At 32.2% G+C, this 27510-nt stretch overlaps 1 protein-coding gene and 1 pseudogene across 7 annotated transcripts in view; one reads left to right on the top strand and one right to left on the bottom strand.

Annotated features, from left to right (window-relative positions):
* Nucleotides 1–27510, bottom strand: part of PCDH11X (protocadherin 11 X-linked) — an 802247-nt gene that overhangs the window by 259532 nt on the left and 515205 nt on the right. The window lies entirely within an intron of this gene.
* Nucleotides 4783–4901, top strand: LOC118608206 (annotated as a pseudogene).

The raw sequence follows: 27510 nt of genomic DNA, 5'->3' as shown, positions 1-27510 counted from the left end.
AAAAACAATTGCTCACCTCACAATTCGCTTTTTTCTGACTTTATTGAAATATAGACAATTAGTTGCTTGTGTTTACATTGTACAATTCAATGAGTTTTTAAATTATAGTTGGCATACAATAATATATTAGTTTCAGTTGCACAGCATAGTGATTAAAAATATATATAACTCACAAAGTGATCACCCCACTAGTACTCATCTTCCCCCTTACATATTTATTACAACACTGTTAACTATTTCCTTATACTACACTTTATATTTCCATACCTGTTTTGTAACTATCCATGTGTACCTTTTAATTCCTCTGCCTGTTCCTACCACGCCCAACTCTCTGCCCATCTAGTAGCCCTCAAAATATTCTCTGTACGTATGAGTTTATTTCCATTTCTGAGGTTGTTGTCATTTATTTTGTTCTTTAGATTCCACATACACATGAAATCATGTGATATTTGGCCTTCTCTATCTGACTTATTTCATTCAGTGAAATACACTCTAGGACCATAAAGGAAATATTTTTTTTCCATCCCCTTTCTTTTAGTGTGTGTGTGTCTTTTAATCTGAAGTGAGTGTGAAGTGAGTCTCTTGTAGGTAACATGTGTAGGGGTTTTGTTTTCTTATTCATTCAGTCACTCTAACTTTTGGTTGGAGTACTTAATTTTTTTTCCATTTGAGATACTTATTGATAGGAAAGTAGTTATTACTGTTCTTCAGTCATGTTTTTGATACAGTTTTTTTCTTCTTAAAGAGTACCTCCAATATTTCCTGTGCTACTGGCTTGGTGATGATAATTCCTTAGGTTATTTTTGTCTGGGAATCTCTTTATCTGTCTGACTCTAAATAATAGCTTTGCTAGATAAAATATTCTTGGTTGTAGATCCTAGGTTTCCATCACTGGAAAGATTTTGTGCCAAGCTCTTTTGTCTTGTGTGGTTTCTTTTGAGAAAGCAGTTGGCAGTCTTATGGGTGCTCCCTTGTAGGTAACTAACTGCTTTTCTCTTGCTGTCCAATAATTTTTTTAAAACAAGTTTGAACTATCTATTTGTGTTTAATTTTATGGAAGAGAGTTTACTCTGGTGTAAATGATAAGAAAAAATAAGTTATGTTTACATTTTAAAATAGGGCCTTAGGCCTAATAAGCATGGAGGGAAAAAAGAAATTACCTTGAAGTTACACAGGAGATACACACACACACACACACACACACACACACACAACATGTTTTTCAAAAATCCATATACATTTTTATCAATATCTCTTATTTTCCCTTCTGGAGTTATCTTCAAATTTATCTTTATACTACTGTATACATAACTTTCCTTTACATAAACTTAATGGTAACCATGCACACACACACACAAAAAAAAAACAGACCTGAGACACATAACATAAAACAAGAAGGAACAGTGGGGGAAAAGGAAAATATAAAATACCACCAAACTATAATAGCAGACAAAAACACAAGGACAACGAAACAAAACAATGGAGATATTAAACTAACAGAAAACAAAAGATAAATGGCTATAAGAAAACCTCATATTTCAACAATCACCCTAAGTGTAAATTAACTGAACTCATCAAAAAAAAGGCACAGAGAAGCAGATTAGATGAAAAAAAACCCACAAAACTCAAACATATGCTGCCTTCAGTAAACACATCTCAGTTGCAAAGACAAATATAAACTCAAAGTAAAATAGTGGGAAATGATAATCCAAGCAAGTGGCATCTAGAGAAAAGTGGGTGTAGCCATAGTTATATATGATGAAACAGACTTCAAAATAAAATAAAAATTTAAAAAAAAAACAGTAATGAGAGACAAAGATGGACACTTCATGATGAAAAAGGAGAACAATACATCAAAAAGACATAATACATCAGTATATATGCTCCCCATCAGGGAACACCAATATATGCCAAGCAAGTACTAACAGAACTAAAGAGAGAAACTGACAAAAACACAATTGTAGTAGAGGACTAAATACCCCACTGTCAGCTATGGACAGATAATCCAAACAGAAAATCGATAACGAAATATCATCCTTAAATGACACATTAGACCAATTGTACATAATTGGCATTTAAAGAATGCTTTCTCCCACAACAGCAGCTTATACATTCTTCTCTCATGCACATGGAACATTCTCAAGGAATGGCCACATACTGGAACACAGAGATAGCCTCAATAAATATAAGAGGGTTGAAATCATATCAAGCATATTCTCTTACCTTTATACTTTGAAACAGGAGATCAACTGTGGAAAGAAAGCAAGATGAAGCACAAATATGTGTAGATAAAATAACATGCTACTAAAAAAATGACTGGATCATAGAAGAAATAAAAGGAAAGATCAAGAAATACAAACAATAGTGAAACACACAAGAATAAAATACAGCATATCAAAAATTGGGAGACATAGCAAAAGTGGTAATAAGATGAAAATTTCATATGATTACAGGCCTATCTCAAGAAACAAGAATGAGTCCTAATGAAAAATCTAACATTACACCTTAAAAAACTAGGGGAAAAAAAGAACAAATGAATCCCAAAGTCAGCAGAAAGAAGAAAATAATAAAAAATAGAGCAGAATTAAATAAAATTAAGAGCAAAAAGACAATAGAAAAAATTAATGCAACAAAGAGCTGTTTCTTTGAGAAGGTTAATAAAATTGATAAACCCTGGCTAGACTCACTAAAGAAAAAAGAGAGATACAAATACACAAAATCAGATATGAAAGAGGAGAAATTATGACAGATACCATCAAAATACAAAGGATCATCAAAGAATCCTATGAAAAATTATAGGCTACCAAATTCAATAACCTAGAAGAAATGCACCACTACTTAGAAAGATACAACCTTCCTAGAGCGACTCATGAAGAACTGGAAAATTTTAAATAGACCGATCAGCAGTATGGAAATTGAAACAATCATTAAAAACCTACCAAAATGTAAAAACCCAAGAACTGTTGGTTTCATCAGTGAATTATACCAAATACTAAAAGAAGATTTAATGCCCGTTATTCGCAAACATTTCCAAAAAATTGTAGAAGAAGCAATTCTTCCTGATTCATTTTATGAGGCCAACATTACCTTGATACCAAAACCTGGTAAAAATCGCACGCGCGCACACACACACACACACACACACGCACGCACGCACACACACACCCACACACACACACAAACTGTAAACCAATATCTCTTATGAATACAGATTCAAAAATCCTAAATAAAATACCGACAAATTGAATATGATGACATATTAAAAAGATTATATGCCATGAACAATTGTGCTTCCTCCCAGGGGCACAGGGGTGGTTTAATATACGCAAATCGATTAATGCGATGCACCACATAAACAAATTAAAAAATGAGAATCATATGATCATATCAATAGATGCAGAAAAAGCCTTTGACAATATACAGCATCCATTTGTGATCAAAACACTTAACAAAATTAGCATAGAAGGAAAGCATCTTAACATAATACACTCCATATATGATAAACCCTCAGCCAACATTACACTTAATGATGAAAACTAAAAACCTTCCCTCTAAGATCAGGAACAAGGCAAGGCTGTCATCTGTCTCCACTGTTATTCAATATAACATTGGAGGTCCTAGCCAGTGCAATCAGGCAAGAGAAAGATATGGAAGACATCCAAATAGGAAACAAAAAACTCAAACAGTCACTATTTGTGGATGACATGATTCTCTATATAGAAAAACCCAAAGTCTCCACAAGAACTCTACTAGACTCAATGAGCAAAGACAGTAAAGTTTCTGGATACAAATCAGTGTTCAAAAATCCATGGTGTTCCTGTACTCTAATAATACAGTGTCAAAAAAAAAAGAAGTGGAAAAATAATTCCTTATGCAATTGCAACAAAAAGAATAAAATATCTATGAATAAATCTAATGTAACATGTGAAGGACCTATATAATGAAAACTACAAGACCCTTTTAAAAGAATCAAAGAAGATACAAAGAAATGGAAAGATCTTTTGTGTTCTTGGATTGGAAGAATCAACATAGTTAAAATGACCTTATTACCTAAAGAATTATACAGATTTAATGCAATCTCCATCACAATCCTAATGTAATTCTTTAAAGAAATAGAACAAAAAATCACCATATTTGTATGGAAACACAGAAGACCCTGAAAAGCCAAAGTAATTCTGAGGAGAAAGAACAAGGAAGAGGGTATAATTTTATCTGACATCAAATTATACTACAAAGGGTCAATAATCAGAACAGCATTGTAGCGGCAGAAAAACAGACACATAGACCTATGAAACAGAATTGAGAGTCCAGAATTAAACCTTCATTTATATTGTCAAATAAATTTCAACAAAGGAACCAAAAGTATACAATAAATGATGCTGGGGAAAATTGGGAGGCTACATGCAAGAGGGTAAAACTAGACTAACTAGCACCATATACCAAAATTACCTCAAAATGGAATAAAGACTTGAATATAAGATCTGAAACAATAAATTGCATAGAAGAAAAACATAGGTACTAAACTCATGGACCTTGGTTTTGAGAGGATTTTATGAGTTTGACTTCAAAGGCAAGGGAAGTTAAAACAAAAATAAATGAATGAAACTATATCATACTAAAAAGCTTCTACATAGCAAAGGAAACCAACAAGGAAAAGAAGCAACCAACTGAATGGGAGAATATATTTGCAAACAATGCCTCCGATAGGAGCCTGATGTCCAAAATATATAAAGAACTCATACAACTCATGAATAAAAAAAAAATGATTTAATAAAAAAATGGGTCTATGGCCACGCCACCCTGAACAAGACTGATCCCACTTGATCTCGGAAGCTAAGCAGGATTGGGCCAGGTTAGTACTTGGATGGGAGACCACCTAGGAAGACCAGGTGCTATAGGCATTGAAAATAAAAAAATAAAGGATTGTAAGCTGACAAGTTCCTTGTAATCTGTGAGGTCAACTAAGGGTTGCCTTGCCTAAAAAAAAAAAAAAATGGACAGAGGACCTGAACAGACATACAAATGGCCAACAAATTTATGAAGAGATGTCCAACTTCATTAGCAATTAGAAAAATGCAAATTAAAACAACAATGGGATACCACCTCACACCTATTAGAATAGCTATAATCAATAGGACAAGTAATAACTAGTGTTGGAGAGGTTGTGAGGAAAAAGGAACCCTCATACACTGCTGGTGGAAATATATATTGGTACAGCCACTATGGAAAACAGTATAGAGGTTCCTCAAAAAAAACTAAGAATAGAATTACCATATGACCACCAATCCCTCTTCTAGGTATTTACTCAAAACACTTGAAAATATTTATCTGTAAAGATATATGTGCCCCAATGTTCATAGCAGCCTTTTTCACAGTGGCCGAGATATGGAAGTGTCCTATAATAGATAATTGGATAAAGAAGCTGTGGTTCGTAGATACAATGGAATATTACTCGGTCAAAGGAAAAAGATGAAATATTGCCATTTGTGATGACATCAATGGATCTTGATATTATCATGATAAAAAAAATGTCAGACATAAAACGTTGAGAACCATATGATTTCACTCATATATGGGATAAAAAATTGAAAGCAACAATTGAACAAGAACAGAGACCCATGGACACGAATTTTTACCAGAGGGCAATGGTGAAGGGGCAGGAGGGTAAGGGTAAAGGGTTCAAATATTTAGTGGGAAGAGGAGATTTAAATTTGAGTGGTGAACGCACAATACAGATACATATGACATATTATTGAAAAAAAAAAGTAATGTACCAGTTTTTAAAAATTTCCTTAAGTACTCATACCATTCTCAATACATCAGAACTCCAGAATCAAAACCGAGAAATATTTTAGGTCCATATAATTTTTTGAAGGTTATCAATTATCCGTGGCTTCTATTAATAGGTAATAATTTGATTTTATCATGTATATACTTATTTAAAAATTCTTATAAATGTGATGGTATAATTAATTATTAAATAGTCATATAATCAACTTAATTCTTACCTCTTTTTTAACTACATTATAATCTTATATGCTATTTTTAATAATATCATCTAGTTGTTCTAAATTATCACTGCCCCCTCACTATCATATGATATTGCCTAAAATGAGAAATCAATTCGATTTCAGAGAACTTTTTAGAAATTTTGATGTCTAGCGAGAGGGACTCAGGACAAAAATGAAATATGTACATAGAGGAATATGAAATAATTGAATGAGAATATGTGTACAGAATATTTTAAATATAAATTGAAGATAGTTTGAAATTATCAAGGAAGTAATTTTAACTTAAAATTGCATTCATGATTCAACTTAAATGGAATAGAAATCTCCTGAGTATCACTGCATTTATAAGCCATTTCCTATATAACAGTGCCATAAGAAAAACCAGGCTCTGTTCTCAGGTCTATACATAATAAATATCGGGACTTTCTTTACTTATTTTGTCCTTCTTAATAGCTATTCAAATCACACTGTATGTACTCCCCTATCAAAATTAAGTACTATAATTAGTTAATTCTAATGTGCTATCAATTAATGTATATATATGACATTATAAAGAAATAGATTATTACAATAAACAATAAACAATGAATTGGAAACATACTGGGAATTAAGTCTAAAGGCAAAACAATCTATTAGGAAATATTTATATGAGTTATCAGGACTGTGTTCTAAAATTAAAAGAATATACACTTATTAATATTTAAAACTAATATGTTAACATCACAACTATAATATTGATTGTGTACTTATTTACATGTTTCCCTCCTCCAACTAAATTGTAAACTTCTTGCTGACAAGAACAGCTTATTATATATGAATCTCCATGCGTGATGTTCTGCACATGGTCGATGGTTAATGAGAGCTTTAGAAAAAAATGAATGCCACTACCTTCACAGTGGAAATGAAAACAGTCCAAGGAACATCACATTTTCAATGTACCCATTTTGTGACCACTAATTAAACAATGCCTGACTTTATTTAATTCTAACTAACACTGGTTTTCCGACGATATTTTATCATCCCAGGAGAATATGTTTGTATTTCTAATGGTATTCTTAATTTCTGACGATGTGTGTGTTATCACCAGGTACTGAATTTCACCAGTTTCACAGTCCCACACTGGACTTCTTCATCCCCTGAATCTATAAACTTAGTGGCAGTTCTAATATCATATAATTTTATTTTCTAGAAAGAAATTGCAAAATAAATGATAGTTTAAGCTGAATAGTACCTTGCACAGAGCTTAAGGGTAACTGAAAATTAATGGTAAGTACTCAGAGTGAAGAATTTAGACTCAAAATGCGCCATAACTAACAAAAACACTAAGATATCTATGATGGCTTCTGTGTAACTATCTTACAACTCATTTCAAATTTAAGTACTTTCCAGAACAGATATGTCAGGTAGACATATTGTTCCCCAACTGTTTTATTTTAATTTATTTGAATTCTTCCAGAAACAGTGTCTCTTAATCTAGCAATTGGAAAGTAAATGATAATTGGTATGGATAAAGGTTAACATCTTAATCATTTGATACAATGTTTTAAATGAAAGAATCTTTTTTCTCTTTCATAAAACAATTGAGTTAGAATCTATTAAGAGTTGGAGCAATTCATGAAAACAAGATAAATGAGAAAAAAAATCCAGCTAAATTTAAAGGTAACAACCAAAGGAAGTCATTTTTTTTAAAAAATAGTAATTTTGAGTTAGTTTGTTTCTGAAAGAAAGAAAGAAAGAGAGAGAGAGAGAGAGAGAGAGAGAGAGAGAGAGAGAGAGAGAGAGAGAGAGAAAGAAAGAAAGAAAGAAAGAAAGAAAGAAAGAAAGAAAGAAAGAAAGAAAGAAAGAAAGAAAGAAAGAAAGAAAATAGAAATAATTAAAGCTAAATCCTTTCTATCACATTTGTAATAGTTTAGTAATAGCTACTAAATCAATCAATAGTTAATGTAGAGGGGGAGAGTCTATGGGTGAATTCGCTTTTTGTATTGTAAGCAGTTCAGTTCATTTTAAAATATATTCTTCAAAACAGTTTAAAATTGAGGGTTGTATTATTGTCTATCAAAGGAATGCAACAGGAATTGCATATTACAAAATATAGAATAATGCCTCTTCCAAGAATCTCACAATGTCTATTAGCATATTTTTGTCATAGCCTCCTGAAAAGAGATCCGAATATTGATTGTCATTAATTTCTCACTGTCCTACATGAGTTCTGGCTTTAATTTCTTTATTCATTAGCACACATTAATTGTGTATGAGCTTAAGAGAGAGAGATTTACTCAGATAGTTATCAGTTTCTAGGAATCATACTGAATCAATGTAGTTCGTAAATGGAATAGATCATAACAATAATTTCTTGCATTATTAAGTTAATTCAAATCTCATCATTGTCTCATGATATAATTATGATCACTTCATACATAGGACTCTTATTTGTACTATGCCCCAAATCCAATTGATTGTCTTTCTTATAAACCTCAAATATCTAAACTTTTACACTTAACAGCTAGCAACAGAAAAACAAAATAAAAAATAAACATTTTCCACCATGCTTGCAAAGTATGCGAGTTAAAAAAAAAGTTATTTTTTTAAATCATAATGAATTTTTCTTTATTGATTTACTATATAAGATATTAGTAGTACGGAGAATATATTTACTTTATATATAAACATCTACATGCTATAAAAAAGGAAATTCTATTTGCTGTTACTGATTTGCTATACTGGGGAATACTCTTTAAAAAACACTTATTATATCTTATTATATATAGTTATAATTAGCAACTTAAGTTATACATTTAAGGATATATATGTATACCTACCTATGTTCATGTTATCATATTTTAACATAAAAATTACATTCTGATGTAAAGAAGTCATTAATTGTTATTGGATATATTTAGAGAATCTGAACACTCTCATTGCCTCCACAGTTAACACACTGGTCCATGCCATCAAATCTCTTGCCAGCAACAGTGGATTAGCTTTCTAGTTGATTTTGTTAACTTCAGTATACCTGTCTCAATCCTTAGAGTAACCTAATCTGTGTATGATCTGGTCCTTGCTTATCACTCTCATCTGTCATAACATCATTCTCTCTTTCCTCAAACTGCTTAGCCACAATTCCCTCATGCTGATTCTCATACATATAAGGCATATTTCTGCCTTGTAGATTTTACCCAGCCTGTTTCTTATGACTGGAAATGCTCTTCTCTCAGTTACCTGAAAGTCCTTCTCTTCTTCTTTAAGTCTTTGCTCAAATATCACCTTATAAATGAGGCCTACCTTAAGCATGCTACTTAAAATGTGACTTACCCACTCGAGTGGCACTACTATTACCATTTATGCTTCTTTATTTTTTCCATGGCACATAAATACTATATTTCTTTTATTATCTTTATTGACTATCTCCATGCGGGTAGAGACTTGTCCATCTTGTTCAACGTCATATGCCTAGAATAATGCATAGACTTAGTATGTAGAAGTCAATAAATATATGTTCAATTAAAAAAAAGTTAATAAGTTTAAGGACTGGTATTTGTAAAAGAGAGTAGCATAATACTTTATTTAAGTGACATGTCTGAGGAATGTAATGTTTTAGTGAACTGAATCTTTCAGTTTGTATCTTAAATAACAGCAAATTTCAAATGTAGCATCCTCTTTTTCTATTTGTCAGTTTGATAGTAAATATACAGGTAGAGATGCCAAATAGGCAACTGGAAAGTTCCATATCTCAGAAGAGAAGTCACCCACACTCTAAGGATTCAGTCCTAATTCAGGAAGTATATTGGAGGAAAGATAATATTTAAGAATATTTATGAAGTACTACATTCCAGGGGGCAATTTTTTTACTGGGAGTTTTTAAAATAAGATAGAAGAGTAGGAAAAGGATCAAGAATAGAAGGGATAGTCAGAGAAGTAAAAACAAACAAATAAACAAAAAAAACTAACAATGGACTATGTAGGCTTGTGATTTCATATGTAAGTAAAATGATGGACTAAGATGTTCCAGGTTCTCACTTCCCTAAATGAAACACCAAGTAAACACAATATACTGACCAAAGTAGCTTATGAGAAATCTAGAAAACAGTTAAGAATATGCACCAAAGAAGTGAATGTCCGACCAAGAAAAAGTCATACTCAAAACAGTGCAAAATTTTGTGACCTCTTTGCTTGCCTTTGCCACATCCTTTCCCCTGCAGTGCACAATAAAGTGAAAGCTGCCCAACTCCCAGTTCCTCCCTTAGAAAGAAAGGAAAGAAGTCAAAATTGTTTGCAAGATTCTGGCTTATTTGGGGGCTGCTCAAAGGATTGGATTTTGTCTTTCTGACTCAGAGCATTAGTGGGAATGATAGAATAGTTTGGATATCAAGTTGGAGGTCACTAAAAGCATTAGTGAGAGCCATGGTATGTGAGAGCTATGAGGGCACTGTAGAGCCACCGGTAGCTGGGATAAAGAGATTATAAGAAGAGAAATAAAATAAAACATCTAAGGTCCCCCAAAAGCAGGAAGGATATTTGAAGGGAAAATAAGAACTTATGACTTCTAAAAAACATTTTAAAAAGAATTAACACCAATTCTCCTGAAACTCTTTCCAAAAATTGAAAAGCAGGAAACAGTTGCCAACTCATTCTATGAGGTTTCACTTTGATGCCAAAGCTAGACAAAAGAGAAACTACAAGAAAACTGTAGAGCAATATCTCTGATAAATATTAATAAGGAAATTCTTAACAAAATCTTAGCAAACAGAATTCGACAGCACATTATGTGGCTTACACACCAAGATTAAGCAAGAATTATTCCTGGACTGTAAGATGTTTTACCATACAAAAATCAATGTAATACACTACATTAACAAAACAAAAGGAAAATACATGATCATTTCAATTGATTTTTTAAAAGCATTTGAAAAAATTCAATACCCTTGCATGATAAAAATCACTCAGAAAAAAACTAGAAACAAAAGGAAATGATAAAGCCATATATGATAATCCAACAGCTAACATCATGTAGATCTTAAAGGTCTATAAGCTTTCCCTTTAAGATCAGGAACAAGACAAGGATGACTGTTTTCACCACTTTTATTCAATATAGTACTGCAATTCTTAACTAAGAATTTTCATGAAGTTATTAATTGAGAAAAATCTGTCGAGATCAGTAAACATTGATTTCCTTTGAGAATGTAAAATAATAAAATTGTGGAAAAAGTCCAGGTTTCAAGAAGCTAAAAAGTCTTTTGGTAGCAGTTATAGAATGGTCTTTTAGATAATTCGAAGGCAAAAAAAGTTAGGAATTTGGGCATAAATCTGAAGGAAAAACAGGGTTTGAAGGGTTTAGATTTTTTTTTGTTTTTAAAAATAATGAAGATCTGATCATACATAAAGATGTGGGAAGCCAAATAGAAAACTGGCTTAAATATACAAAATGGGAGAATTTAAAGGAGATATATAACTTCCTCAAAGATAAAAACAAGACAGTGAAAAGAAATATTCAATAATATTATGAAGTGTAGAGGAGTGAAGGTAAAAAAAAACCCAGGTTAAATTATCTTAATTTCCTTAAGAAAATAGTAGTTGAGATATTATCTGGTAAATGGTTAAGTGGCATTGGTGGCACTAGGAGTTTGAAGAGACTGAAAAAGTGGGAAGTCAGCTTCTGAGGATAATGTGATAAGAAATAATAAGAGAATTAGTAAAAATACTGCCCAAAGGCATCAAGAGCCGTGATAGTTAAAAAGCATGAATTTATAGTGGCCCTAATCAGGCTATATTTAAAGATATATTTTCCAGATTTTCTTGGAAATCCAGGAGCAGAAAAGTAAAATGTTACCATTAGCATGATGCAGCTCATTAATTTTAATGTGAATGGCACTTTTGTGACTTACTGAATATCTAAAGTGCCCAGAATGATGCCAATAGCATATAGATACTAAACAGATTTTGTTGATTGATTAATGATGCGACATCTTTTAAAATATATATATATATGATGAAGTAGAAGACAATTTTTAAAAAGCTAGACAAAAGCAGTTTTGTTGATATTAAAAGAAGAAAACTTATAAGATAAAGGAGAGAAACGTTAGGTTTAGTTTAGACCAGAAATCCTAAAAGCATTTTAAGTTGAGTGATGTCAATTTTTTTCTCCAGCAATATTTTAAAATAATTCCCTCTATCTTAGAATTTCTTACCTTATTTAAGGACATCAATTTAGATAAGCTAAATTGCTAAGGAGGAAAAAAAACTATTCTGTTCATTCATCTCATGTGGAAAATATTCCACAAATTCAAAATACTATGAATATTAAAATATCCCAGTCTTTCAAATGTTGTAGAAATAGAAATGATGTTATTGCCCCAAAATAAGCTTTAAGTGTAAAGGAAAAGTAATAACAAAAAAAAAAAAAAAAAAAAAAACAAGAGATGAAGCGGTATTTCACTTTCAGGGAATGATAAAAATACTGTAAGTGCACTTCTAAAAAAAGAAACAATTCAAATCAATATAGTTTTTAAATGAAATATCTTTTAAGCTTTATAAAACGTAGACTTAATTTTTTTTCAAATTCAAATTTATAAAAAAGATTTCCTAAGGAATGAGAAAATAAGGACACTAACGATAAAACTTGACTGATTTATTTTTTATGCTTAGACATGAAGTTTTGTTTGCTCTTACAGAGAACTCATCTTAAAAGACATATTAAGTATGTATTGGATGCAAAGCACTGAGGAGGACCAGATGATATTTTTAATATAACAATATTGTATTTCAAGGAAAAACATAAAATTAACAGAATCTTTAAAGGATTCTATCTATGAGAAAATATCATCTCTATAGTATTCTATCCATAATAGAATAATTCTGTTTAAATGATGCTACTAGGTAAAACTTTTGTTTGCTTGTTCCAGTAAGATCTAGTTACCATGCTTATAGTCCAAAATGCAATGATGGAGAGAGATTTCTTATACTTGTATCCCCCGAATTATACACATTTTAGTTCATTTGTTGGCTGTGTATATCTTAAATATAGACTCCATTCAAATATATTGTGCTGTGAAATGAATCAGATGTTGTCTGCTAGAAACTCTATTTTTTGATCCACTGAATTTTATCATAGAGACATGAGCTTTGCTTTAAAATACAATTTAATACATAAGAAATTGAATACAATAAGAGATACATCTATCCTTAATTGTTGTTAGACATCTATTTAGATGTTTTAAGCTAATGTAATACCATATAGAATTTTAATTACAATTTGTTCTCACAGTGCTTTTTCTTTCCTAGTGATCAATAAGCTTAAACAATGAGATACCAAATTTGACTTTATTAGCGGTGATTACAAATAACCAATCTATTCTGAACAAACTCAAAAGATGGAGATAATTCACAAATACAAAACATACACTCATCTTCCTTTGTTCCCAAACTGAAATGAATATATATATTTTTCTAACAAAGGGAAGTTAGTATCAAAGAACACAAATGAGGTGAGATGAAAAATAGCTATTCCTGCCTCAGGCATGAGGTACCACCACTGAACAATGCATGACAATCAATTTCCAGGGAAAATGTACACTGTATCTACTGCCTTCAAATGACGGCTTTTCACAGGAATCAGATTACAAGGCTGAAGAACTGCAGGTTAGTAAGAATTGATGAAACCATAAATGTCCTTGTTTTATTAAGATTCTACAGCCTGAAGTATAAACTTTCTATAAGGCTAATAGCAAGTCCCTTATGAACAGAATTTGTAATAAATATAAGAACCGGTAGACCTCAGATTCTAGGTGCTAAAAGAAAATAAGAGGAACTAATGGAGTGAAATAAAATGCTATTCTGTTTTCCCAAGATCAGACTTTTGTCTCTATCTGTGAGCATACTAGATATGGGATGTTCCTCATGTCAGTAGGTCCGCAGATTGTGTCTAAAGATTATGTTGGTAACTATAGAGCTAGGAGGAATACTGAATTGCCTTAAGTCACAATATAAACCATGGGTGATCATGGAGAGACTAAAAATCATCCAGATAATCAAATTCCTGTTAGAATGAAATTCAATGAAGCAAACGACAGGAATATATATATTTTCCAGTAAGTTTTATATGTATACATATAATTTTATATATTCATATGTATAAATATATATACATATATGTGTGTGCATGTATGTGTGTGTATGTGTATGTATATATATATATATATATATATATATATATATATATATATATATTCATGAAAGCCTGAAAAGTATAAATCTAGGACCTAAAATGATGTGACAATGGCCAGAAATACAGATTTTACTTTAAATGTATACACACTTTCAATATATTTGTATTTTCAATCATATAAATGTTATTTTCTTCTCTCCATTTTCTGTGTGGCACATAATAGCCACGCAAAATTATTTATTGGAAATGTGAATGGACATGTATATTAAGAGTCTCTAAAATCTTTCTCTACTTCACAACTGCAATTATCACCTCTATCCAATGATTTTCAAACATTTCAGTCTAACCAGATGTCTCTTTTGAGATCTAGATCTATTTTTTTTTCCCTGACTACTTACTGGAGATCTTGAACTGACTTCTCATAGATATTTCAAAATCAACTAATGAGAATAATGCAGGTATTATAGGGTAACAGAAACACTAAGGGTAATTTTTTTCAAAATTAAGCAACCGAGATAAAGAATTACATCTTCAGTTTTAAAAGTTAATGGCAAAAACAATATTAAGACATCAATATGGTTTTTATAGATTCCCCATGATCTTCAATTTTGGTAATGACATTTAACCACATTTTTAGACTGAAGCAAAGGAAACACCAGAATTCTAATTAATGGTCTACATTTTCTGCCTTTAGAGGAATCTAACAAATCAGGGGTCCCTAACCCCTGGGCTGGCAGATCGGTAAGGTCAGTGGCCTGCTAAGAACCAGGCCACACAGCAGGAGGTGAGCAGCAGGTTAGCAAGCAAAGCTTCATCTGTATCTGCAGCCTCTCCCCAGCATTAACATCATTGCCTCAATACGACCTCAGAACATCAGGCATTAGATCTTCATAAGAGCACTGGTCCTTGGTGCCAAAAAGATTAGGGACCACTATTATAAATGATACTTTTGGTGATCCATTCAGCAAAAAAAATTGACTATTCTCCAATGAGAATCAAAGTGAGTGTTTCAAACTTTGTTCCATCCCAAGTCACCTACTTTTGACACTAGGTACTTAGTGCATTTTCACTGTTCCATAAGAGCCTCATTCCTTGTAAAGGGAAACATTTCCTGCTGCCTCTCACAATGGCAATCTCTATTAAGACCCCTGAATCACCCAGAGTGGACTTCTTTATGTAGCCTATCTTTGGATAGTAGCAATTGCTATATAAATGGCATTCACTTTAAGTAAATAACTAGGGAAACTGACATGGCCAAAGACCTTACATTAAAGAAATCCCTTAGTAAGATACCCTGTGCCACATTCCTTAATAGTTTAGCTATATTTACTCTATTAGGGTTGAAAGATACAAAATTTAAGCTATTTCACTTTCTTATTCAGTGATTATTGAAACAATAGCAAAATGATAGTACAATAAACAAATGTCATTATCTTTTTTATAAAAAGCTCTCTTGCAAATCGAACTTTTCTATTTTCATGTATGCTATTATATTCTTGTTGCATTTGTTTGTTAACTGTATTGAGAGTACATTTTTGATTTTTGATTTATTATTATAAGTTGATTCTATTCTAAATTATAATTATAGGGGGAATATTTCGAAGACTGAATCACTTAATAATTGTAAGCTTATGATAAATAGCTAACTTAATGGAATTTATATGATATATATCCAAGGATATTAAAGATAAATTTAGTATTTTTTTTCATCTTTAAATAGTTCAGTATTAAGTAATTACATACCACATTTCTAGAGACATTAAACTTTTTAATGTTGTTAATGGATCCTTTTTATAAAGCAATATAAATTGTGGTTTCTTTGCTGGCAAAGAAAGGCCAGTCTGTGAATAAAGTAAATGAATTCCTAGTGCATCAAAGAAGCAGAGAAAAAATGTTACAATTTTTGCTTTGCTCTCCAAATTATCTCCTAGGGTTCCCTCTAGGGAATAAAAGTTGAAGCATTTACCAGGAGCACAGCCCTGGTGTTCTAATCAAAAGAGACAACAGGAGCAATTTTTTTTGTTGTTCATTCTATACGTGAATCCTTTGGCCAGCTGAAATAGGAGGCTATAGAAATAGCAACACTTGTGTGTATTCAAGACATTTAAAGTGTGTGTGTGTGCGTTTTTTTTTTAATTCACAATGATTATATTATGGAGATTTGTGAAATAATGTATATTTGCACAATCCCAAGATCAAGTAGCACATTCCCTGATGGCATTAATCAGTTACAACTGTTAAAAAAATATTACCTTAGGTTGCTAATGTTCAGTCATGACCAAACTAGTTATCTATGATCCAGATATAGAACATGGAATATCTATATTAGATAATATTGTATTTGCAAAAAATGCAAGAATTCTCAGAAATGTACAATGATAATTTAAATTATAATTAATAAATGAGGAAACCATTTACAATGTCATGTTTTAATAAAATATCATGGTAATAAAACTTGACAGTGTTTCTTTTATTTGTAGCCTTCGGATACAGTAAAAAAAGGTTTCTGTTTGTTTTTGCATTACTTTTAATAGAAGAGATTCACCTTTAACAATCTTTTTTTCTGAAAAGTAATCAGCCTAGATTTTGTTGGGTTCCAAGGGAGATAAAGAGTACAAAAATAGCAGTTCCTTTTAGAAAGTGAAATCAGTAAAAATTTACTAATTAATTAGAACTCTAATTATAGACTAGCATAAATAGGGACTATTTATTTCGATACTGCTGCTATTGTTCACATCTTGCTGTTTCTCTTTCAAATGGATATTTAGTGCTAGCCTATAAGTCACATAAGATCATTGTCACTATTTTACTGATCAATCTCACATTTATCAAGGCTTTTAAAAACTCTACCAAGCTGAACTTTTTTCACAAAGTATCTTACTAATATTTGATGATCTTTATTGGTGCCTTTATTTATTATTAATTCAGCTAATTTCAAACATTTATTTTATTTTTGACCATATATATCAATCAATACCAACACCTGTCTTAGTGGTGAAAAAACATCCTATATTAAATTCTTTATTACTAGTAAAATTTGCAAGATGTAGTTCATAATAAGGGGAGTTTAAAGGAGGTAGGACATTCCCTAAGATGTAAATTGACAGATGCACATTGTAGTTCCAGTTCTAACTCATGTAAAGTGGAATAATCAAAACTCGTTTGACATCAGTTTTCTCATCTGTCAAATAAAAGGGTTGGATAGGTGTATAATTTCTTTCTACTATCCCTTTTCTCTCTCTAATTCTATGGTATTTATAGGAATAGATTAACTCTAGGCACAAAAATCAATTAGTTTAAGATGCAAGGTTAATAGATAAAGTATAAAAATAACATACTGATCCTTCAAAGTTAGTATTTTTTATTGTATAAAGTAGAAAATCTTGGTAATAATAAAATTACTCAGTCCATTGTAGGGCAACTGGAAATAACTTTCTCTCCAATTGAAAGTGTGGTCACCTAGTTAGATTGAGTGACTTCCCCCAATTTCCCACTGATTAAAAATAACAGAGGTTTTCACACAAAGACCCCACCGCTGTTCTCCATAATCTATGTGACATCTGTCCATGGAATGATGATCTTACGGAACCCTAAGATCCTTTCAGTAAGTCAATAGTTTATGTGCCAGTAAATCAGGGTGAATGAACCTCTCCTGTATACAACACCATGGAAGCTTCACTTCAGTCGCATTTGTCTAGATGAAGGGAGCAATCACAGTGTAGAATTATGATGGCAGTTGAATAAAAATGCATTTCAGTTCATGTGTTACTCATGATACTTGCCATAAATGGGCTTGCAATGTTTTATCACTGTGTTGGAAAACTTGGCCCAAGCCCTGTGTATGCTATTCAAATGTAAAAGTAATATAATACATATTAAACTATAACATTGATAGCACTTAAGATGAAATTGTGTATAGCATAATTATATCTGAGAAAATTACTCAATTTGAAATTTAAATATAGCTGAAGAAATGCAAGAAAGCTTACTATTAAGTGCACTTCATAGATTTAGATGAAACAAATTCTTTTTTTTTAATAAAATTGAATGTCATTAGTTTACATGAAGTTAAATTAGGCCATCTTTTATTTGAACCCAGTCTGAGTTATTCTTGGGCAATGTATTCTGAAGGGAAGGAAATTGGAAATTATTTATTTGTGAACCAACTCAAAAGAACTTCTTGGGGGTAGAATTCAGTTGAAAGGCTGATTCAAAGGAAGTGAGTCTTGTAAAATAGAGGTAATTTTAATTATTGAAACAGATGTACCTGATTAGGGATTATTGTCTCTTAGGGCTGAAGAACAATGAACCTGTGATCACAGTAAGTAAACACGTGCTGAACAGAGGTTACTCACAAGTTTGAAATTGAATCTCAAGTTCTTTCTTACCCCTTTGAATTGCAAAGTAGTCTATGTAAGTTCAAAAGCTTCCAGCAGTGAAATGGAAAACACAGAAACATGCCAATTTTCATTGTCTATCAGCGTGCAAATATTTCATTGACAGAAGAGAAAATGGATGATATGAGAGGAATAGATATGTTTTGAAGTACAATTGCACAAAATAAATGTAACAACAGAATAAATGGTCAAGGATCTACATTTTTACACACATACCGATAAGCTATTCTGCTTCATTTATATTCAAGTTATAAATGTAAATCTACAGAAATTTATGTAAAGTACAGCATTTTTTTAAAGTTAGGAGACAGCAAATGTTCATAGACATTAACAAGCAATCCATAGACACGTAAATTATATTTGTCAGGCGGAACAGGGGGCAGTTTCAATTATTATACAATCTATTTTAGAGTCAATTGTTGTATTTCCTTATGTAATTAATCATCAACTAAAATCCATTAAAAATGCATTCATATTTAGTCAACAAATGTTTATTCAACATTTATGTGTGTTAGAAACTGTTTTGTGTAATAAGGATACATCAGTTAAAAAAAAGGCAAAGGGATTGAGAGGTGCAGGTGGATGGTTGCAGAGTAGACATGGGGATGTAGAGTATAGCATGGGGAAGATGGTTAATAATGTTGGAATGAATATGTAGAGGGAGGAGGGGTGCTAGATTTAGCGGGGTGAGTACTTTGCAAGTTGTGTGGATCTCTGATCAATATGCTGTACAACTGAGGTCGGTGTATTGCATGCCAACTATAATTGAAACAAAAAAGCTCATCGAATTGTACAAAGTAAAAAAATTAAAAAAAATGGGTTTTACAGAACTAATATTCTAGTGGAGGGAGACAAATAATGAATATGGATATATATCTTCAAATATACATCAGTATCAATATAGATATAGACATTCAATAGATTTGGCAAGTGCTATGGAAAAAATAAAGCAGTCATGTAAGAAATATTAGGTAATAAAATTTTTAAATAGAATCTACAAGACAGACTTTACTGAAAATGTGACAGTTTTTAGTAAAGATCTGAAAGAGCTGAGAGTAGTGTATTAGTTCCTATGGCTGCTGTAAAAAAAAAAAACACACACAAACAAGGTGGCTTAAAACAACACATGTTTATTACATTACGGTTTTGTAGATTATAACTCTAACATGGGTCTCTCTTGCCTAAAATCAATGTATCAGTAGGGCTGTGTTCCTTTCTGGAAACTCTGTGGAAGAATCATCTCTGCTTTTAAGAACTCCTGTGATTACACTGAGTTTATCCAACTAATCCACGACAATGTCCCTATCTCAAGGCCCATTGCCTTAACTGTATCTGCAAAGTCCATTTTTCCATGTAAAATAATATATTTACTGGTTCCGGGGATCAGGACTCAGACACTTTGGAGGTCCATTATTCTTATTATGTCATGCATTGATCCGGAGCAAAATTTTCTGTGAGAGTGAATACAATGAACAAAGTCCCTGAAATGGTAATGGGCATGTTAAAAAAAAAAATAGCAAGCAAGTTAGTGCAGCTGAACCTGAGTGATATTAGGAAAGAGTAATAGAAAATAAGGTTAGAGAAAGAATGGAAGAAGAGGGGGCACATTGCAGAGAGCTTTGTAGGCCCTGAGAAAGTTTTAACTTTCTTTGAGAGGAATGGGAAGCAATTCCTTGTTTATGAGAAGAATGATGTGATCTGCTTTTGGTTTTTAGAAGATGGCTATCTATGGTGACTTTATGGAGAAATGATGGAAGAGAAGAGAACTAGAATCGCTGAGATCATTCTTATGTAAATATATGCCAAAATATATTTATTTTTAGGTGAATAGATGAATTTAAGCAGGAAAGTATATCTTATTTTGATTGTTTGGAACTATCTTTTAAAATTTGCCTTAGATTGGCCATTATTACGCAAAAAGTTAAGCATAACTTGTTAGAAATATTTAAGAGAAAAAATAATTAGATCTTTTTCACAATTCTTAAAATTCAAACATACGAACAAGAAACTGTCATTATTTAGGCTATATACTTCATCTATGGATATGTATGTAAGCACATAATAGCTTTAATCATCTAAATATACACATTAATATCTATATCACAAAAGTCTAAGTAAATTATTGCCAGGTTTGAGCTCCTGTGAACTCTACCAGCTATTACTGCAATTATGTAGTAATGTCAATACATGTCAGGTACTTAGAGATCTTTTTAGAAAGAATGTTTCACTTTAGAAGAGAAAATTTGTAGAATATTTTGATAACTGTCAAGAAGCCAATGGTGCTGACTGTGATCAGTGTCCTGTACTTTCTTTGTTTATTATCATTTGGTGAGTTTGATTTCCTCCAGTTAAAACATCTGATAGATGATTGGTCCCAATTCCTGTACGTAATCTGATTTTCAAAGTTTACTGAAGAGAAGGTAGTACAGGGTATTGGTTGAGTTCCTGGGCTTGTGCAATCAAATAGACCAGAATTAGAATCCTGCTTCTGCTATTTACAAGCTTAGCAGAGCCCTTGGCTTAAAATATTTAATATTTATTTGTGTACTTTGTTTTAGTTTCTTCTTGAGTTTGTGAACAAATATTTAATATTTGTTTTTGTATTTTGTTTTACTTTCCTTTTGATATTGTGAACAAGCTCAGGGCTGAATCACTAGTTGCTGGTAACCCACAGCTACACCATCAGAAGTCATCAGAAGTGAAATGACAAGATGGCTTCAATTTACTTAAGCAATCTCTTTGCTTGAGCTTGGGGAATCCAGGTGAGAATGGTGTGAATGAAGATAAACAGATAAATGTAAGAGTTTGATGGGGAGACTGGAAAGTATGAATTACCCTAACAAGAAAGCTCATGCCTCTGAAATGAAAATGAGACTCGGACTGACATTAGCCATTGTTCTCTTTTAAAATCTCTCTCTGGCTTGGATGTATGCCTTCCTGTTTCATGTAACGTCTATGGCCACAATCTAATATAATGTTTGTCTTCAAGAATAGCATTAAGCCCCAAGATGATGCTACTTGAAGAAAATAATAAAAATATAGATAACCTTTGATTTGCAGATAAATTAAATATTCAATTATTTCTGTGGAAATCTACTATGCTTATACTACAGTGTAGATAATGAGCATAAACTGTAGAGTTTTTCTTATATAAGAATATACAAAGGCAGATTTTAAAGGAAAGGAAGAATCTACGAGGTCATAAAGGACGATGTAGATTTGATCCTGTGCAAATCAAGGAGTCCAAGAACCTCAACTGCAAGCAATAGGAAATATATTGTGACACAAATCTGGTGTCATAAACCTGAAAACAAAATCTGGGTATAAATGGCTTAGAGTGTTTCTGAGAGTCAGTTGCTTTCCTTAACACACAGTTGTACCTAAGGAATCTATGTCTATCCAGAAGCCTCTCAGACTTTAGATTATTATTTCCAGTGCCCTTTCTTTTTTCCCATACTATTTTATTCTTCTCCTTCTGCCAAAATTTTTGTTTTATCAGAAGACTGTAAAAGCATCTTGAATGGGGAAAATCCTCTTTATTAACTATTAATAACCATATTTAACATCAAATATTTCATTAAGTTAAACTATGTGAGTGTATAATGACATCTAATTTTCTACTTAATGGGTTACTCATCTATAAATAAATTGTTTATATAATTATTGATTAATTTGACATATATCACTAACAGCAACATGGTTTATGGGTGCCTTAGACACACACACACACACACACACACACAAATATGGCCACGTATACAAATATCTAAAAAAAATCTATTTTATAAAGCAAAGTAATCCAATATATACTTAAAAATGTAAAAGATAATTTTTAGTATATTTAAAGATAAAAAAATGATTTTAGCACAAAGGACACATATATAAGTAGATACTTCCAGTGAATAATTTGAAAGTATTTAATAAAACTTAGTCCTTCTTAACCCTAACTAACATAAAATTTGTACAAAGCCAATTATAAAAAATTGTATCTTAGTGAATGCTGCACAAAACATTTTCTAGGGGAAAAATGTGCTATATGTCCCCTTCTTTAAGGTTCCAATACCTGTGGAAAGATGCATGTTAAAAACTGACCTGGCAATGAATTAAAGCATTATCTATTCATATAATAACTAAATATCTATGGCTCCCACCATAAGGATGAACTTAGATAGGCCTCTTGACTAGAATGAAGTACTAAACATTAAGTAAACAAACCTGATAGAATTTTTTGAGTATATAATTGTTTTATAAAAAGTAAAGATGCATAAGCATTTATTGTTAAATGTTGATTGTAATCTACTATATATGCTTACATTTTCATTTAAAGATATAATTTCATGTGTCACTGATAAAATTTTTAGTACAAAGCATTACCTTCTCAGAAGATAGTCAGATAAGTCTTTTAGTTCTAAGATCTGTGAAGATTTTATTGCAATTTACATGTGGAGGAGGCTTGGAAAGCAGAAATATCATGCACAGGGACTCCATCTAGTAAGTGACTGACTATTCTATTATTGAGAAGTTTAAAGGATTACAAGCTTGGTGTGTAAAATGAGGTAAAGATGTTTTGCTCCAACAAGTAACCCATGAATCCCCATCTGAGTTGTTCACTGACATTAAACAGACGTTTCTATTTTACAGGGCAATTTGACTGACCTTTTTTCCCCCCTCTTTCTTTCTCCCACAACAAAAATGGTCTATTTTAAAATGCCATGGAAGATATAAGAACTTAATCTTGAATTTATAATGTTAGTTGATAAATTCAATGCCAATATAGAATTGGTAGTTTTGATTACATGAAAAAATCCATTTAATATTCGTTGATTAGATTAGACAAAGACAAAAGACCCAAAACTTATGATTAGAAATTCAAAACAACATTTTATTTTAAAGATGGAGCTCTATGTATTTTCTCCATAGATTTCATATTTTAGGGTTTTTTGAAATATTATTTATTCACACATTAGGAGCTAGTCATGTCATCAGGAAAAAAATACAGATACTAACTTTTTGATACTATATTGATATATACTCAGGAGTGACTAATTAGCTATCAATACCATGTCAACTGTGTTTATTTATTCTGGAAAATAATGAATTAGTTTATTTTGGTGAGTTGCAGACTAACACCAAAGGACAGAGTCAGGTAACAGAAATTACTTGTTGAATTCCTACAATACAAGAAATAAGGTATGTAACTATTAAGACTATCAGCTTGTTTTATAAAGCAATTCTATTTTATTTGAGATTTCTTCTGAGATTACTACAGTTCTTGAAACTAATATAAATTAAAAATCATAACAGCATTCTGGATTTAATACAATCTCTTTAAAACATTCATCAAGACATTTCTTTAAAGATTTTTAAGGTATTTTCTAATATTCTGATAGTGTGTGTTAAGAATATTTTAATTCCATAGTTTGGATAGTGGAAGAAAGTGTCATATCCTCAATTAATTTTTCTATGATTTTCTCAATGTCATCCCTCCAAATTTATTCTTTTCAAGGTAGTAAAAATTTCTATGTGAAAAGACTGAAAAAGTAGTTTCCCTGGATCCAACTCAAAGTGACTTTTTATATGTTCATGTGCTCTGTTTGTATGTGATGGTATTTATAGTTAAATTTAGTCAGGTTACTAAAAAGCAAGTAGTGAGATTCAACAGGGAAATCATGAGCCAAACTGAACAAATCTCTATTTATTTCTATGTTTTAGCTCTTTTTCCAATAAAGCTATATCGTTGTATCTTTATATATCCTATTGTTTGATTAACAAGATTTATAAACTCCTTGTCTTTCAAAGAGCTCAAAAATCAAAGTAAATGGAACAATACCAAACACCCGGCGATGTATGGTAAAAATCAAAAGGACTGTAAAGAAGAAATAACAAAAAAGAAAAAAGAAAAACATAAAGAAAAGAAAAAAAAATGAAGAGCAAGCATTTTACTTCTTCATCATATAAACTAGGAACATTATGTGGGAGTAATTTGTCTTATTCCTGCTTCCTGAAGAGATAGTAGACAGCACTGTTAGGTTCCCGGATTCTCTTCTAATAATTACACCCATTATTTTACTTATTTTTCTTTCCAGTAAACATTACTAATTTTAATATTCTTTGCTGTTATTACTTCTGCTACTGGTTCTTTTTATTTTTTTATTCAAAATTGAGTTTATTGTATAAACTTTGATATTAAGAAAGAATACAGGAATAGCTTAGAATCAAAATGTTTCTGGCAAATAAATCCATTTTATTTTCTAATCAAATGTCATTAATTTTCTTTGCCTTGGTGATATATTAATAAATCTATAGAAAGTTATTATTATCAATAGCACTTTTACAATACAATTCTATAATACAATTGTTGAAAGCGTAAAGAATAACATTTTGTTTTTACAAGTTTTTAGCACTACATACAAATTTATTTTGACATAGTCATCACATCCCCTCACATTGTGGAAGAGAACAGCAGCCTTTTATAAGGGAGAACTGAGACTGAGAAAGAAGATATAGATTATGCTGCTTTATCTGCCTTATCTTGCTATATCACCTTGACAAAATTATGTAATAACCATATTGTTAATTGGCCTATAAGATAAAATGAACAATATTTTCTTGCTTCTTGAAGCTTCCTCATTAATTAAATAATAACTTTAATTTGCTTCTAAAGGTATGAGGAAAACGTCAGATGAATATATTTCCTAGACATTATTATTCATTAGCCTCATCTTCCGTAAGTTAGAAATTATTCATTTATTGAGTCTCTACTATGTGCAGAAGAATATCATGCTAAAACTTGAGGAGACAAAGAACCTGTTGGTCAGGAGCTAAATGTCATGTAACCCACCTTCAAGAAATTTATAATCTGATGTAGAGTAGAATACACAAGGTGAAAATTTTTCATGTAGCTAAGTTCTTAAATACTCAATTATATTCACACTGTCCACACTCAACATAAGATCCAATTCAGTTTTTAATTTCTATATATAATTAAATGTCTAAAAACAACATTGAATGCTATTCTTAGGTTTTAAATTTCATAGCACTATTTTCCTAGTCTTCTTGATTAAAACGCATTTTTTGAAAAAATGATTGCTAAAGGCACAAACTGTGGACTTTTAAACTATGGACTGAAAAGATCCATCGGATAATTTAAAACTAGTCTGATAGCATTAAAAATCTTATTAAATGTGATTCTTTTTCTCTATAAAGAGAAACATTCTAAAATAATTCAAGATGGCATAGATGGTAAAGGCTGTACATACCTCATTCAGTGACCACACCAAAATTTTAACAAAACTATGGAGCAACCAGTACATGGAGTTGCCAGAGGCTTGGCTGAACAGAAGAAGCCCTGCAACAAGGTCACATCAAGTAACAGGTCACCTCAAAACAGTAGGTGGGGCAGAGATGCAAAACACCCTGGCCCCACAACCGTGAAAGGTGACTGCGAATCAGCAGGGCTATCTTAGCTGCAGGGCCCCCTCCCCCACGTGAGAAGCGAGAGGTCCCAGCCACATAATGGGTTCCTTAGTTCAAGATTCCAGTGCCAAAAAGAGAAGTCCTCATGACCTCTGGCTGTGAAACCAGTGGAAGTTGCAGCTGAATGAGATGGAGGGCTGCAGAAAGTGGAAACCTTCCTCGTAAAGGTCCCATGCCTGACTTTGCTCATTGACAAATTTGCTCACTCTGAGTTCCAGCCCTGGGGCAGCAGCTCAAGGGGCACCAGGGACTTAAAGGGAGGCGCTGAGCGATCGGGCTTCAGGAAAAGTGCTGGAGGGCTGGTTAGCTCCCAAACAGAGGTACAGGTAGAAGATGTTATTCCCTCGTTGAGCCTTCCCTCCTCCCATCCTACTGGTACAAGTGCTGTCAACCTGGAAAACACAGGTTACTCCACCCAGGGGATTCCCTGAGACTCCACCTCTCCCAATTGTGGGCCCAACCAAGCAGCTCCCAGTGGTTTATTCCAAATAAACAGGCTGTCTTGGCTCCTGCTCCAAAATTTCATAAAATCTCTCAAAGGCTCGCGAAACACAAAGAAGCAGCATCTGGCCTTGACATGCTTTATACCTCTTGCTAAATAGCCCCAAAACCTGCTCTGGTGGCAGCAAGCCTCGATTTTGGACTTGACCCCTCAAGGCACCTATAAGTGCAGCATGGGTGGCAGCCATATGTGGATTGCTTGGTGACTCTTACCAGGTGACTCTTGAGGTGCACAGGCAATGGCCGAACTTAGCCTGAAGCTGGACCCCTCTCAGAACTGTGCCAAGGGGCCCCACAGCACACCTATTACATAAAGTCACTCCACTAAGACTTGGAGATGTAAGAGCCCTACCTAATGCATAGAAATAGACACAGGGAAGCAGCCAAAATAGGGAGACAAAGAAACATGTCCCACTTGAAAGAATAGAACAAAGCTTCAGAAAAAGAATTAATTAATCAAAATGGAGACAAGCAATATACCAGATTCAGAGTTCAAAACACTGTATATAAGTATGCTCAGTGAACTTAGGGGCAGAGTAGATAAAATCAGTGAGAACTTTAACAAAGAGATAAAAAATACAAAAAAAAATGAGATGGAAATTATAAAAGGGAACCAGTCAGAAATGAAGAATATATTATCTAAAATGAAAAGTATAGTAGAGAGAATTAATAAATTAGAGGAAGAAGAGGAACAAAATACAAGTATAAAGGTGGGGAAGTTGAGAACACCCAACCAGAATGGCACCAAGAAAAAAATATATATCTAAAATAATGAAGGTAATATAAGGAGTCTATGGAATAATATCAAATATAACAACATTCACATCATAGAGGTACTAAGAAGAGAAGAAGAACAAGAAGTTGAAAACTTATTTGTAGAAATAATGATGGAAAACTTACCTAACTTGGTGAAGGAAATAGATACACAATCCCAGTAAGCTCAGAGTCCCAAAAACCAGGAACC

The sequence above is a fragment of the Rousettus aegyptiacus genome, unplaced genomic scaffold (assembly GCF_014176215.1).
Source record: "Rousettus aegyptiacus isolate mRouAeg1 unplaced genomic scaffold, mRouAeg1.p scaffold_m13_p_9, whole genome shotgun sequence".
Taxonomy (NCBI): domain Eukaryota; kingdom Metazoa; phylum Chordata; class Mammalia; order Chiroptera; family Pteropodidae; genus Rousettus; species Rousettus aegyptiacus.
This window is presented reverse-complemented; position numbering and strand designations above follow the sequence as displayed.